This window comes from Solenopsis invicta, chromosome 3, assembly GCF_016802725.1.
Source record: "Solenopsis invicta isolate M01_SB chromosome 3, UNIL_Sinv_3.0, whole genome shotgun sequence".
Lineage (NCBI taxonomy): Eukaryota > Metazoa > Arthropoda > Insecta > Hymenoptera > Formicidae > Solenopsis > Solenopsis invicta.
Window position 1 is genome coordinate 22,039,497 of NC_052666.1, and position 16,317 is coordinate 22,055,813.

Consider the following 16,317-nt stretch of genomic DNA (forward strand, 5'->3'; position numbering starts at 1 on the left):
TAATAATGCATTTAGATATACTCTTCGTACGCGATAATTAAAAGATTTACCGGATAATGCAGGTGCCCGCTAAGAGCCGATGGGCTGGCAGATAGTTTGCCAAATATAATTCACGTATTACGCGCATTTAATGCACATAGAGTATGCATTGCAAGCACATAATGTAAGAGGTACAGAATGAAAATCAATAGCAGTACTGCAGATATGCTCAATCTATTTAAACGTACGTTTTGATAATTGAACATTGATAATGTGACTCAGTATTAATAATGACTCTTCACTGTTACTAATTAATTATCTATTGTAATACAAAAGCTCACTTTTTCCATTATAAGAGAGAATTTTCGCGTACAGACTTTACTGCCACGTGTGTAGTTTTTACACCGACATTTTTTTCATTGTTCGAAATATTTGAGAGAGGGTAACAGTTAGAGATGCATACTCGTTTATTTTGGATCGTTACGAAACGAAACGTGTCGACTAAATGTAGGCTTCCTTTAGAGCGCGCACGGAAATATTGCTCGTGCGGAAATTCCTTTGCGTTGTTTTATGTCATAGGGATGATCAATGGTAACTGAAAACGTCATTGGCCGCGCATATATATGTCTTTTTTTCTACAAGTGTGCGATGGAAAGACTTTCTATTAATTGCTTCCGCGAGTTGAGCTTACGTCTACATCATATGATTATATACAGAATTCTACTCGAGTTTAGTCAGTTGATTGAGTACTTCCGCAGACACTCTTTATTACATGATTCAATAAATTCTTTTCTAAAATCACAATTATGAAAAATTTTTTAAAAGTTATTATGCCTTTTTTTAATAAAAGCACCTTATTGTTAGAAAAATTATTTGATACATATAAATATTAAATATAATATATAATATTAAAATATTAATTTTTCTGAGCTGCAAATTTTGATAAACAATGCATAATAAATGGGAATTAAATTAATACATTATTTATGAAATATACACAGTAATTTAAAAAATATATAATAAATATTCTTACTATTATAAAAAATGTACATTGTGAAATGATATTATGTATTTAAGTTTTAATATCTTCGTCATTTTAGAAAACCATCAAAGCTTTTAAAGCTCAGTAAGCCAATCGATAAGTTACAAATCGAACAATGATTTACGATTATCAGGAAAGCTTTGAAAATTTTTGTACACTTCTGTACAACGAAAAGCTTTCAGGTGGTTTGGAATAATACATGTATAAAGAGCTGAGCCAGCATCTATATCAACTGCTCGATTGCTGGAGATAGTGAATGCTACGAGTTGAAACATTATATGAACAATTTATACAATGTTGACTTGCAATTATCTTATTACAATTATATTTGATATATTATGTTACACTCTGCATAATTAATATATGTGCATTATTGAAACTAAAATAATGAAGTTATATAAATTTATTTTAAATTATTACGATTGTTATATTTTATTAATAAGAGTATTAGCATTGAAAGCAATCTATCTAGGGTTCTTACTAATGTATATAGTTTTTTTTCCATAGTATCTTTATACCACACAATTTAACCAAAATTTCGTTAGTTTGAATCTCAAGTAAAGTTTCATGTGAATAATTATTCCGTTTCTCAATTAATAGTAAGTCGTTTCAATTGTTCTCTAATGAAAAGATGAGCATTGAACAGTTTGTCTTTCATGTAATGACTCTTCATTTTGAGTAGCTCATCCGATATACTCTCAAGACAAGATCCAAGTAACGATTACCAATGCAAGCGATGAAAGACCGAGTCCGTGTACGTTAATGAAGTACCGCGCAGCAAAATGTCTGATCGCACTTGAACGTTTCGCTATATCGACCGCAGACTCGTCCTATCGGAACGAGGAAGCTGCAACAGGACCGGGTAGGCTCCCGAAGCATCGGGAAAAGCAATATGCGCTGGGTCAATACCGCAAATAGTCTCGATCAGCATATTCGTGGATTAATATGACGTTCAGGTAGGTAACGTACCATCCAGAGTTGTATACCCTGCAACTTTGACCACCCCCGTGTGCCCCGCGTCCCACCCGGCAGCGGCCGAAATTGTTTCGAATTCTGCCACTGGCGAGTAAACCGCAACTGTATCGACCAGTCGAATCCTAGAAGCAATTGGGTCGTTTCAATTAACAAAACTGAATTTTCGCCATCTGTTAGGCTCGAAAATGCGACAATTTATCGCGGAAAATTCTATGGGCATAACACGTCGCCGGGACCGCGAAAAGATGGCCCGCGTTCACGAAAACTGTCCGAGAAGATAATTATTCAATTGGATTTTCGAGGTAACAAAGCGCCGCAACTGTCGACTAAACGTCAATACGATCCGAAGATTAATTATGTGTATCGTGCGTGGCACACGCACGCACGGATTCGGTCGATTTATTTCTATACAGCTTGCGTACAATTGTAACGGTATTATTTGGTTGAAATCAAGAATTTTTCGTACATCAGTTGCATAAAAGCATTGCAAAAACATACCAATTAATATTATTGACATTAAAGCAGATTTTGTTTATCAGTACTTATTTATTTGTAAACAATTAAAATATTAATTATCAACTCATTATTTTAAGCGCTAAATTTCAACTTTCCTCTCTTTTTCTCTTTTCCCTTTTTTTCTGTCTCTGTTGAATATTGATTATATTTACTCACGTCCATTTAATACTCTTTGTATATATAATTACGAGATACAAAATTAAATTAATGTATTGAAAAAGAAATCTATTTGAAATGTACATATATTTTGAGAAATGATTGGAAAATAATACTCAATTAATGTCGCATTAGATAGAGCTTATGGGTTTTCGTGAAATCCTATATGTCCCTTCCTGTCGAAATCAGTGCGCGTAATGGTCGATATAGGATGGCTTTACCTAATCTGGTGATCCTATTTTAGAGCCGCTAAAATTCCATTCTACGAGATCCTACGAGCGCACGTCCTCGTGAGGACGAGATTCTATTGGCACCGCAATGTTATTGGATCGTGGCACAGACCGCGAGACTCTCTGTCGGAATAAAGATTCCTCGGCTTAGCATTCTTCACAACTGTCCTCGAAAGAAGTCAGACTCTTGCTTGCTCACTTGCTCGAAAGCGGCTACCATTGGTATAAGTTGCACAGTACGGATACGCTTGTCCCCGTGGTGGTATGTTCTTGCAATCGTAGTCGTCTGAGTTATTTGGCTCATCCCACGAAGGTTGATAGAAGTATTGCAAGAATATCCCCGACCGTCGTTGCGGAACTATTCCAAGGACGTTCGTTGAATTTTAGAATTCCTTGGTCCGTGATGGCAATTGTACGAAGACAAATCTCGAATTGTTTGACCAGCTTTATTGAATTATGCGTATCAGAGAAATTGATTCAAATTAAAGTGTCGTAATGAAACTTAGTATGCATTTGTGCATTCTAAACGAAAAATTTAAAGCCGATTATTTCATTTCTTGCATCTATTTGTTTAAGATCTGTGTGAGGGAATATCAACGTTGTGATCGCAATTTATGGAAAATATGCAACAGACAATATAAAAATTTATCGTTCCTCAAGCAAAGTTACGTGATAATAGCGTCACTCTCGTAGGATTTCTGCAGGTAATGGGAACACTTTCAGGGCTTAACAACATAGCTTTGTTAGATTATCGAAGCTTGCAGCTATTGGGAATTTCTATGCTTAAGGGATAATTGGGGATTGTGCTGGCAAAGAAAGTATCGAGAATAAGACGGGAATAATGTCATCATGGCTTATATCAAATACAAAACAACCGGCTTTTACAGTGAATCGCTTAATAAGCCGAAGATCGCGGCATTTGGATGTATAAAGACACATGCGCTTTGTGGTTTTGTCATTAAATAAATTATAGCTTGTTACTGTTTCGACATTACCGATATTATGCTAGGATTAGATAAAGTGGAATAATACGTTTGTCAGATACCTCTCGCACAACAACACATATTGCGTGTGATCAAAAGTTGAATACCAAATTATGATATACAACATTATTAATGTAATAATGTTGCTAGTAGTTATTTTCAACATTTCAATTAAAATTTATTCGTTAAATATTTTAGTTAATATGGAGCTTCAAATATTTGATTAATAATACTTTAAATTATGTCCACTAAATTATGTAAGTTACATATAAGGATATAAAAATGGGGACGTGTAATACGTTGTAAAATAAGGGTATTACGTATATAAACAATATTGTTGAAAATGTGTTTGAGACTTTGAGAATGAAAAATCAATGAAGATATATCTCGAAGAGTGTCGAAACTCTTCGGATGACCTTCAACGATTCTCTCGAAGTACTGCTGCGCAAAGCGGAGACTCTTAAGGGGTAGAACGTAGATACTGTGGCTAGACAGACGGGACCTCGGGGGATTTGAATTGAATTAAGAAGACTAATTTAGGCTTAATCCTCGGGTTAATTTAAAATGGGGAGGTGAAGCTCTTAATCCTGATAGATAAAAGGCAACGACATAGCGACGATGCTCAACGGCGAAGAAACTTTGAGAGACTTCACCGCAAACAGAACTATGAGAACTGGGTGGTTAGAATCGTATAATCCTTTCAGAAATAATACACTGGATTTAGAGTTGAACTAGTATTCTGTATTTTTATTCATAATCTGCGATTGAAATGAAGTTTTTAAGATTGTAATATTTCTTTCGGAGTATTCGGGTAATTATCAACATTTTTATGATATAGACTAACTAATTACATAACATTATTTTATTGCATTACAGGATTAATTACTTTGTGATAAAATATGCAAATGTGATACTAATTTTTAATTTGCATTGTGCTTTTATATTTCATAATTAAATCGTCAAGTTTCTAATGTCACTTTCTTTCACGATATTTCAATATTACCGTCTTTTTCCTTTGAGATTTTCATCGAAAACTCCTTGCATTCCGTCGTGACTAAATTTTACACATACCGCTACGCGCGCGGAATTTTTGTCAAAGCGTCTCGTGAATAGGCGATGTGCAAATATTTCAATTTGAAATACTTGTGCCTTTTGTTGCATTACACTCTATTCAATAGGCCAACTCTTGTAGTTTTTGTGACAAAAAAAGTATTATAACGAAAAACTGTATATTGACGAAGTTCGTACGTATACATCTTTAGAGAAACAAACTTTTGATTTTTGACACAGCAGTATACTATCACAGTTTGCCATTAGTAAAGAGCAAGTCGTGCTCATGAAATATTTCTATGTTATTACGCTCACTTGTCTGACATTAAGAGTCTAAACCATCTGTAAATTCATTTAATTAGCATTATTTCCTTCATTACCGAATCGTCTTACCTCATTCAACGCGACGGCGAGAACTACTGTCTACTATCTTCCGGTAATTAGTTCTACCTTTTGTCAAACAAGATAAAAGTGACAGCAACAGGAAAGTCAATTAACAGGATTAAAGCAAGTGAGAAGTTCACTGAAAATTTCGTGAAGCGCGACGAAAATTCTCTTAAGATAAGTCAACTGTTTTAAAAGAAGATGTATTATTTCTTTTCGTTATTATAGGGATTAAAAAGTTGGATAAATATTGTTAATGAACACAGGCATTCGATGATTAAATCAGTTGCACTGAAAAAAACTCTAACATCATTAAATCTTTATTGGAAGAATAAAGAAATTACGTCTAAATTATTGTTTAATATTTGTTAATTTTGTTCTCGAATTTATTAGTGCCGAAATAATTCCGAAAGTTATTGTCGAGGAAATGTTAATATTTTTTGATAGTCTGGACGTTGCAGATTCGTGTTTAGTGCTCATCCTGCAGCGATAGCGTAGAATAGTTATTACTTGATTATAGAGGAAATACATTTATCCATGGCGGAAATAAAGTGAACTATGTCGATGTTAACGACTTGCCTTAAGGCGAATCTTGTTGAATGAATGCAGAAATCGAGCAAACTGCGTCTACGAGAGTATCAAAATGGACACTCTTGTTGAGAATTAAGTTATCGCTATACAAGTACAACATTATTCAGTTATTACTATTCACGACACAAGTTTATTTGTGAGAACAAAGTTAGTTTACGAGTAAGACGGCTAAACGGAGGGATATATAAAGCAGGTTACATTTAATATGCTCGAATTTATTACATAAAAGCATTTAATTATATAATATTATATAAGTTATATATAGAATTAAAATCATCATTCTATTGGTGATTTTTAAAAACTTTATCTTTTTATCATTTGATTCACAAATACAAATTTCTCATGATTGAGAGTTTGAGTTTTTATGTTTCTCAATTTCTAGTACCTAATTTTTTCTCTATTTTTGCAATACAAACTTTCAAATTTGAAAATTTAAAAATACTTGGAAAATCGTAATTCTTAGAATTTTAATTCATACAAATTAATTTAGATTATGAGAATGGATGAATATTATTTATGAAACAAGGACCTCTGCATAAAATGCCCTTGCATGTTACATTCTCGGCTTATTTTCACATATTTATCAGTATTTTTTTTTGTTTGAAATAACCACTTCACTTGCAATTATTTTAATTTACAAACTTAATTTATCTTACCTTCTTAACATTCTCTTGTAAAATATACACTTTCTATGCTTTCGCGTACTCACACTCTAATTCCGCTTTCTACATATTATATTTATTCATGTGCTCTTCCGCTCGTTTTAATTACATTTACTTACTTATAAAATTTATCTTATTTTCATTATTTTTCATTCTTACGTAATAAATTTTCTTTTTTTGCTACCCTTTCGTGCTCACATCTCTAACATCCCTCCATTTACATATTACATCTTGTCTAATTAAAATTTATTAAAACCAAAATTATTCAAATTAAATTTATTTTAAAAGTATATAATTTAATTTATATAATTTATGAATTGTTATAGTACTATTATAATTAAAAAGAGATTTCTCTATAGTTGCATTTTTGTTGATCAATTCAATTAAAACTTCCTGAATTTATGATACAGTTGAATAAATGGATTTTGAAATTTAATTTAATATATGTATTTGTGCATCACATTTGCAATCGCAATTCAATCGAGAAATTTTATTCAAATTTTTCTTGAGATATTGACTTAAAGAGATACTGACTTTGTTTCTTACTCAATATATCCTACAATCTTGAGAGAAGGATGGTATACGTTAATAGTTTTCGAGTTTCAAAGTTTTCTTTATTGTTTTTTTTTTATTTCAGAAATGAATAAAGAAGGAAATAATTATTTCCGAAAAATCTAACTTAAAGCTAAAAATTTTCAAAACACTAAAATTAAGCATTATAAAATACTGTTATTGCTATATTTTCAGTATTCTGAAAAACAATGTTGGATGATAATTTTATGTGATTAAAAATATTGTATATTATTGTTAATATATACTAATAAATAAATTTACATAAATAAGATTTTTTTAAATAACAATAAACTTTTTTCAGTACAGTGTTATTATCGAAGTGATAGTACATTCGTGCATTTTATTAGGAAGATATAATGGAGCAGTTTTTTTTAAATTATGTTTAAAATTCTATAAATTCATGATACAAACCTATAAAATGTTGATACAAATTTACAAAGACGATTGTCTATCGTGTATACAAATTTCTGAATAGTTATAAGATTGAAAAATGGTAGAAAAGTTTTGAAAATCGATACAATCACGCACGAGAATTGGAACACTGCGCTGATACAAGATTGGTCGCTCGGGAGATATAAATGAAACAATCAACATACGCGATCGATTCGAATTCCAACTATTTGCACACATCTACTAGTTAATCTATGTATTGTTATGTTATCCTTCGAAACGCGATCACGATAAATAGTAAAGATACACTATCATATTTCGCAATTATTAAGAGATCATAAATAAATGTTTATCCTACGAGATAAACGACCGAAACGACAACTCTTCATCGTACTTCGCATGAATTATTCCTTTGAAATGGAAATTGAAACGGTAGAAAATTAGAGTTATAAATTATTGTTTTGTGATGTTTACTCTTTCAACACTTGAGGTCGGACGTACTTCGTATCGTGCTATAGAGCTTAAATTAAAAAGTACTTAAAGAAGCATTTTTAGCTTAAGGTAATTTCATTACCGTTTTAAAATCGATAACGGGAAATAATGTATGAATTGTCGGATCGAATCCACTGAAAATAAAAAAGTGAAAAATCATATTGGTATTGATTAGTCATTAATAATTAATTTGAAAAGGAAAAAGTAGAATATTTAGCGTATCGTATTTTATAGTATGTTAAATATTTTATAACAATAAGATTGGTTGAAAAATATTTTTGTGGTATACAATGCATTATATATAAGATTGCTGCGAGTCTCGTATTGTATATTTGTGACCTTTTTGCACCTGATTTGGTAGGATGCTTTGTCCATTGAAACGCAGTCACTTCAAGTGTCACAAAACAAATTAAATATATTTAAATGTATTTTTTATCGCGCTTTGAATCTTCTTAATTGTAACATTATTTGCTTAACATTTTCGGATTGAGATTCAATAAGACCTGAGCAGAAAGATGGCCGTAATAAAATCGCAGTCGTAAATCTAACGTACAAACAAGTGACATTAATCATATCACCAGATTAATTAAAATTATGGAAAATCGATAAATCGATCGTTTGTTAACAAATAAAGTTTGTTAATCCGTGAATTGTTTTACACTAGACAAAACAGACACGCGTGTAGCGCGCGCTATTTATTTTGTAATCCTAGCTCCAGAGTTGGAATCAATACACAAAAAAGGTTACAGTATATGACTTTATAAAAAATATTACAATAACTGTCAAAGTGTATGAGGACATCCGCTTACGATACAAAGTCGCGTACGCGACGCGATCGAACTTTGAATAACCGGAATAGAGGTACCTAAATCGCTGAATAGAATCAACAATGTATTCGACTACCGATTTAACACGGCTTTTTCATCTAGAATTTATGTTTTCAGAATGAATTATGCATGCAAGAGTGAATTTTATTTATATATTTTCGAATGATTATATCTTAAATTATTGTATTAAATCAAAACTTGATTAACGTACCATATCACATGGTATTAGAATGCAAACAATATTTTTGAATTTTTTAAACAGAAGTTATGTATTTGAGACAGTGAGCGATACGTTTAATTGATAAGTGCAATTACAATTAGGTATTTTAAGATTTGTGCAGCATCTATAAGCTATAACTTCGGCATTTTTACATTCGGTATATTAGCATGATGTACCCAAAGACACATCTGAATTTGAATTATAAAAAAATTATTGTCCTTATAAATATTACAGTAAAACAATAATTTATAATCCGAGCAAATTAGAGAGCTTTGAATTTTTTTATTTCTCCATTATAATGAACAATAGTAAAGCGCAATTAACATCGGCAGTGCCGTGTGATTATTTTATCCTGTGATTAGTACGCGCGATGGTAATTAACTATCTTTTCGCTAGTGTTGAGTTGTACAAGTGCAACGAACGAATTTAATTGCGAGAAAAGAAGGAGGCTTGAGAGGCATCGAATAACGACAGAGAGCAATCATGGAGTCAGCAAATTATCATCTTTTACTTTATCTTCTTTGCGCGAAATTAATCATTTGTCATTGTATTATAACGATTTTTTAGATGATAATGTCATTTCGTTAAAAAAAGAAATCGTTACTTATAATAATTATCAAATTTTAATTTATAAAAGTAAAGATATAAAATTGCTGGAAAACGTTACGTTCTTTTATTATTTATAACGAGGGAAAATTTTAATTCAGTCTGGGACTTAATCTCTTCTTCAGTGAAACAGTTTCTATATAATTTTGAAAAGTTGCTGGGTTATAGAATAACGTGTCATCCTAACAATTAGCCCCAACTATGCCGGTGTCCGATCCGCGGACAGATTTCCTTGGGGGCTAGTTCGCGAATCAACTTTTAAAACTTCCTGCCAGAGGTTCATTAGTGATAACTCAAGCACGTCTGTCTACCATGAACGCGAAAACTTCTACCCAAAGGATTGGCAATGTTCTTTTGAAAAATATGGAACGGCTCCTCACGCTCTTATTCACATGCTTCTTTTCAACTCGCTGTAATTCCGAGGAAAATATGTTAGACTTATGAAAATTGAGGGAGATGCAGTCTTTCGTATATAATATTTTGTATAAAATTGAATCCTAATGATTACAAAAGTTGCATTATATTTACATTTCTTTATGTATGCTGTATTGAAGTTACACAATAACAATTTCCTTATGCAATTAAATTTAAAGAACTAAATAAAGGTTTTCTTTTACTGCAAAAATTAAATAAAGCTTTGAAAAATGTAAAATTAAATTAATTAAAATTAATGAAATAATTAATTAAAATAAAGTACTTAAAAGTGCTAACTTAATATTATAAAAAAATATCAAACTACGTGTGAGTATGCGTCAACTATTTTAAAAATATATTTAATAACTTTATTTTGTAAGATAGAGCATCTAAATAGAAAAGAAATGCTGCAAATATGTTATTAAACATTATATTGTCAAGAATTTTACTAACGTGAGCGTAAATTGTGCGGAAGAGTATCTAGAAAATTACTACCGTGCTACCTTGAGAAGAAAGTGTATTTCGGGAAGCGCGATTACTGATCGTTGTTGTTATTACCGGGTATAATTACTAAAAGCTAAAGATAGTTAATCTAATCATTAGATGAGACAATTTGCTGTGAGTTCTCGAACCGTGCAAGAGAGCACAGACCGATTGCTTTGAATTTGCGAATCAGAGAGGAATATATGGAGTCCACGTCTTGTCATTAATCAATCAGTTAATTAGGGTCATTTTGCTATTAGGGCTCGTTATGGTTTGCGCCCTCTCCACGTTTGGTCTTTGACAGTCTAAAGTGCAGCGGTACTACTATGAGTACTAGGACCAGTAAGTGCTACGATAGATTTTGAGAACCATAATTTACGTATATCATATGTCGTATGTAAATAGCAAAGTACAACGAAGTTTATGTGAAGCGTTAATAATTACTGAAATAATAATTATTAATTTGCATCTGTGTTGATTCTCTTAAAATTCTGAGTCTCTTTTAACGTAGCGATATCCTGAGAGAAAAAATTACTTGATATAAATATGTTAGTAATATTGTTCAAATAACTTTTATACCAAACCAGATATATTTACCTCAAACAAGTAATATTCATTTGTTTGATGTAAATAAAAATTATTTGAATAGTACTAATAATATACTTCTCTAAATCAAATGATCTTTATCAGTGTATTATTCGCTGTGATGATGTTAGAGCCGTCTATTGCGCCGTCGATACATATGTATATCATAAGAATGGCGGTATGATAAGACAATATGCAATTCACCATATATCTATGTATACTAAGAAAATTGAGCCGCAGGGCAACGTGCCAGAATCTCTTCTCCGACATCTCTAAATCCGGGATTAATACATTGGCATTTTAAATGCGATGTAAATCACCTGTTAAGCGAGACTCGACTTCAGCGTAGCATCTCATTAACTTTAACTCACGCTATGCGTTTACGAAAAAGGATAGTTGCGTGCCGCGTAAATGAGACTCGCCGCTCGTTGATTTTTCATTTGCCGCAATCATGCGTCTACGCACATTTACGCACACACGCATTTTCCTCATCGCGAGAATATCGCGGCTGATTCACTCCACGCACACGCACGTTATTGTCGTCCTGCGTTTCTCTAGCTCCCTTTTTTTCGACGATTTATCGCGCCGACCATTTGATTTGAAACGTTCCAGCGACTGAAAGGGCTTCAATGATTTCGACGACACTCAGGGGAACGTTTTATTTTTTCCCATTTTTCTGTCTCTTTTATTTTTCAAGAGTAACGTTACTTTATGTTCGCATGCTCATCCGATAGCAATTAACAATAGCGACTATGCTCGACTACTCGCAACTCTGTGTTTTATAGTAAAATATTACCGCAAATTGTTACATTAATAAAATTGAGAAAATATAGTTCTTTTTCATTGTTCTGACATTTCTATGTCATATGTTATATTTATTGTTATATACAACACAGCTATTATTACGACAAAAATAGCATGAAGCGTACAATTATTACGTGCTCGTACGTACGTTGTGCAATTTGCTGTTTGTTTCTTTCTTTTTTCAAAAAGTTAAGAGACATTACGCTTGAATTTTTACTCAAAGAGCTCGGAATCGTCACAATTGGAAAAGTGACAGTCCTAGATAGTAACGTGCAATTGACCGGAATTGTCGGATGCCATTACGGTAATTTATGTTCGAGTCCGATTTCGAGACACTGCCAGAAAACATTCCGAGAAGCGAGCAATTGTAAGTGAATAACAAAGTAAATCGCGTCGCGCGGGCATTTCTTCTCCCCTACCCTTTACGCCATCTCGAGTGTCGTCGCGTTGTTATTTACACATGATTGTTATAGTCGCGCGCCCTACTCCGCACGGGCACACCTCTGAAGTCCGCTACACATCAAGGTATGTACAAGCGCGTCGCGAGAAAAAGAGTGAAACATTTCTTAAATACTTCCGATCGAAGTATCTATTTACTGTGTCGAGAATGCTCCATTGACTAACAAGATATTCATGGATCGTAGATTTTGTAACTCTATGGTTTTGGTGTACTTTGAGTACTAATCGATACGGCGCGTGCGACTAATCGATTTTGTTGTTAAACAGTTGGCAGAAGGGATCGCCAGTCACCCCCGAGTCCCGGCACGGTCCGTCCGCTACCCGTTATTGATCGTGGATCGAGAAGATAATTCGCCGATAGGAGGCTCGTGCGGCCCCAGGAACGGACACAAGAATCTTCCCAAGGATCCTCCGATGTTGTGGAAGTGATCGCAGACGGTAGTCGGACCTCGGGAAACGGGATGAGTGTCGCGGAGTGTCGCGTTTCGGTAATTGCGTTACAAGCATCGCGTCGTGTATGAGAGGGACGTGTTTTGACGGGTAAAGGACGGAAAGAACGCGAAGGTCGAAGATGCGTGGCGAAAAATGCGTATCGAAAGCACGAGGAGCACAAAGGTGAGAGAGGTAGTGTAGTGAAAAGTATTTGGGAGTGCCTCTAAGACGGAGTAACGACTTCGCGAAAATTGCGAGGTGCCTACGTCACGCGAGCAGTAATGGCGGGCGAGGGGGAGCAACATCTTTTCCCGCTTGATTTCCGAGGAGCTTCCGATACGGAGGAAGTGGTTCCAGACGGCGATCGCGTCCTGGTGAAACAAAACGGGCGTCGCGGAGTACCGCGTTTTGGCGAGAGTTGCGTCGCAAGTATCGCACCCTGTGTAAACAAAACGTGTTTCGACGGACAAAGAACGGAAAGAACGCGTGTCGAAGGTGCGTGGCGAAAAGTGCATATCGAAAGCACGAAGTGAGAAAAGTGATGCGTGATCAAAAGTGCTTGGAAGTGCCTGCAATGATGAATTCGAGAAAATTCCAAGATGGACGTGCGGCGAGCAGTATAATGGGAGCGGACGAAGGAAGCAACATATTTTTTTTTTTCAATTTCCGGACGTAGTCATCAAAAAGTAAGTTTTAATACAAAGTATAACTACTTTAATATAAGAATTTCTCGCGATTTACGGCGAATGAATTGAAGTAAATTAGAGACTAGACCAGAGGTAAAATTACGCGTAAAATTATTTCTTTTAAAATTTCTTTTAAAAATTATGATAGACGTGGGACTTTGGCGAATTTTATTATTTTAATTTTTAGTAAAATTTGGGTAAATTTTAATAAAATATTGAACTACTTTGTTATAAAGAATAATTTTACTAAATTTAAATTTTATTAAAATTTTTAAGAAAAGAAATTTTGTTAAGAAAAAAATTCTAAAGATTCTAAAAATTTTCTTAAAAATTTTTTTCTTAAATAAAAATTCTAAAAAAATATTTTTTTTAATTTTAGTAAAATTTAAAACCATTTTATATAACAAAATAGTTTTGTCATATTTTTTGTCATTTTTCTTTAGAATTTTTAAACTTGCTATTTTACAAAGTTTGTTGTCAATGTTTCATGTTGTTATTAAATATTATTATTTGTTTAATTTAACGTATTATACTTATTTTTATATTTATTTATATTTGCCTCTCATGCAGAGCGTTTCCTATAACTCGATTATTTAGAGATCAGGATGATCTCGTGCAATAATAGAAAAAAATGCTGCCTGTGAAAAAAATTATAATATTAGTCCCTTTGAAATGAACTTTTTCCTTTAATACTTTTTCGTATCATTAAAAAGAACAGAGCCATTCTAAATGATTGAGTAAAAAAATACTGTGTTTGTAATATTTTATTTCGACACAACACGCTTCTTTATGGCTATGTTAATTCAGCCGCTAATAATTTAGATTTGTTTTTCACATTAAGTGGAAAAAACCATCCGTATCGTTGACAGCGACAATGGATTCGAGATCGGAGGAAATAAAGAAGCGTCGTAACTATTCCAATCTGTACCAAAGCCACGCGTTTTCTCCGTTTTCCCGGCATGCTTGAACGATTTAAATGCCAGGTGGCCCGTGACAAGAGCGCAAACTGCGATACGGTATGTTATCGTTTCGGAAAGCGTTTTCCAGGCATACTGAAAAAGCTGCATCGAGCCGGTGCCGCGCAGCGCGGCGCGACTCGACGCGATGCGACGCGGCGGCGTCGCGGATTCCCGGAGGATGACGGCGGGAGAGGGTATATAAGAGGGATAATATCGTGTCTAGTGGGATTTGTCGGAGGTAAACAGAGTGCACAAGGCTGTTGCAGGCAAACGTATTACCGCGGGATATCTTATATACACACACGTTCGCCCGTCACACTTTCCAAGCTACTTTCGCTTCCACAACGGCGCTCGCGCAGGGATTGCACCCTGCGTTTCCTTTTCTCGTGCCCTGTCGGTAAATTCTGCTTCTCTCGTTCATTGCGATTTGTTTCCAAAGCCGCGAACTGCAAGAGCATTCCGCGTGACGTATCGAATACACTCAGCCCGCGAGCTGTCGGCTGCACGGATGCTGCATTTACGTTGCATTTCATTACTGCACGGCGCGAATAAATCAGAGTCTCGTCTGATACGCTTTGAATACGATGTGAATGTGTAAGTTGTCACGGCGTATATCTATTCGCGAATGAAATATGATTGATCGAATGTCGCGAAGTATATCGGAGTAAGTTGTTGCGTGAAAAGGCAGCTTTTGACTCTGTAAGGATCAGCTTATTACTTATTGCTTTTTAAAATTTTGTGAAAGCGACCTTGGTATCGGAAGCAGGCCAGCCGGAATAATAGTCGTTTCCTTGCCAAATAGATTTGGCGCGGTCCTGCGTTGTCCCTCTATCGCTATAAATTTTCTCCGATAATCTGGAAACGTTTCAAGGTAACCTGCAAAAGGCACAATAACCATTGTAGAGACTTGTTCTCATGCTTGTATGAGCAAATTCGGCAATACGTATTCTCCGTGCGTGCAAAAAAATCTTTAAGACCCTGTAGCTCAATAATTCGACAGTAAATCTTATTTTCCTCGATATACGATTTCAATATCTCGAGGCAAGACGTCCAATTTGTTATTATTTAACGCGTTTAAAATGCTGTTAACGATAAAAATCCTGTTATTTGTCTTTAAACAATATCTACTATTACAATTTTGTAAAATTTATAAAATTTCATCATTTATATCGCGGGATAAAAAATATCTAATAAGTGTTTTTTTTTATCTAGCTAATATATCAGAAATTACTATCAAGTCTAATTTGAAGTTCACGATAAAAACTTATACAATATGAATCGCGTTTCTCTCGTATTTGACGCCGTCGCGATCGAAGATACGTGGCTTAAACGATGCCTAGGTGGTGGTTCTTCCTCTCTTGAGGATCGTGCGAACCACCGGCAGATCCGAAAATATCCGACCATTTTCCAGCGGCTGCCATTCCCAGACCACATCCGCGTACGATGCCCGCCCTTTCCGCTTCGCGCATTTACGGCGCGCCACTCGATACTCCACCTGATGGTTCATCCATCTTTCGCGAACCGACATTTAGACATTTCGGCTCGGCGCTGCCCAATACTCACAAATACTCGCATTTGCCTGACGTTTTACGTAAACCATCAATATGGACTATCACCTGCATTTTTAATCACGGATATGTTTAATGAGATATTGAAAAAAATATACGTGCATATATGTATGTGAAAACGTAAATAAAATTGACTTAATTTCACATCAACTTTATTTTGCAATGTAAACTAAATAACAATAATAAAATAGCAAAGGTTTCATTATCCATTTTTAAAAAGTTTCTACTTATCTTATTTTTTATTAATGGTT

At 34.2% G+C, this 16,317-nt stretch overlaps 1 protein-coding gene across 4 annotated transcripts in view; it reads left to right on the plus strand.

Annotated features, from left to right (window-relative positions):
- The window catches only part of LOC105196718, a 367,858-nt gene that overhangs the window by 34,816 nt on the left and 316,725 nt on the right, over positions 1–16,317 (plus strand). For all 4 annotated transcript variants that reach the window (XM_026134882.2, XM_026134881.2, XM_039447669.1 and 1 more), the window contains one exon: positions 12,689–13,539. The gene's annotated coding sequence lies outside the window, so the exon portion shown is untranslated. The remainder of the gene's footprint in view (positions 1–12,688; positions 13,540–16,317) is intronic.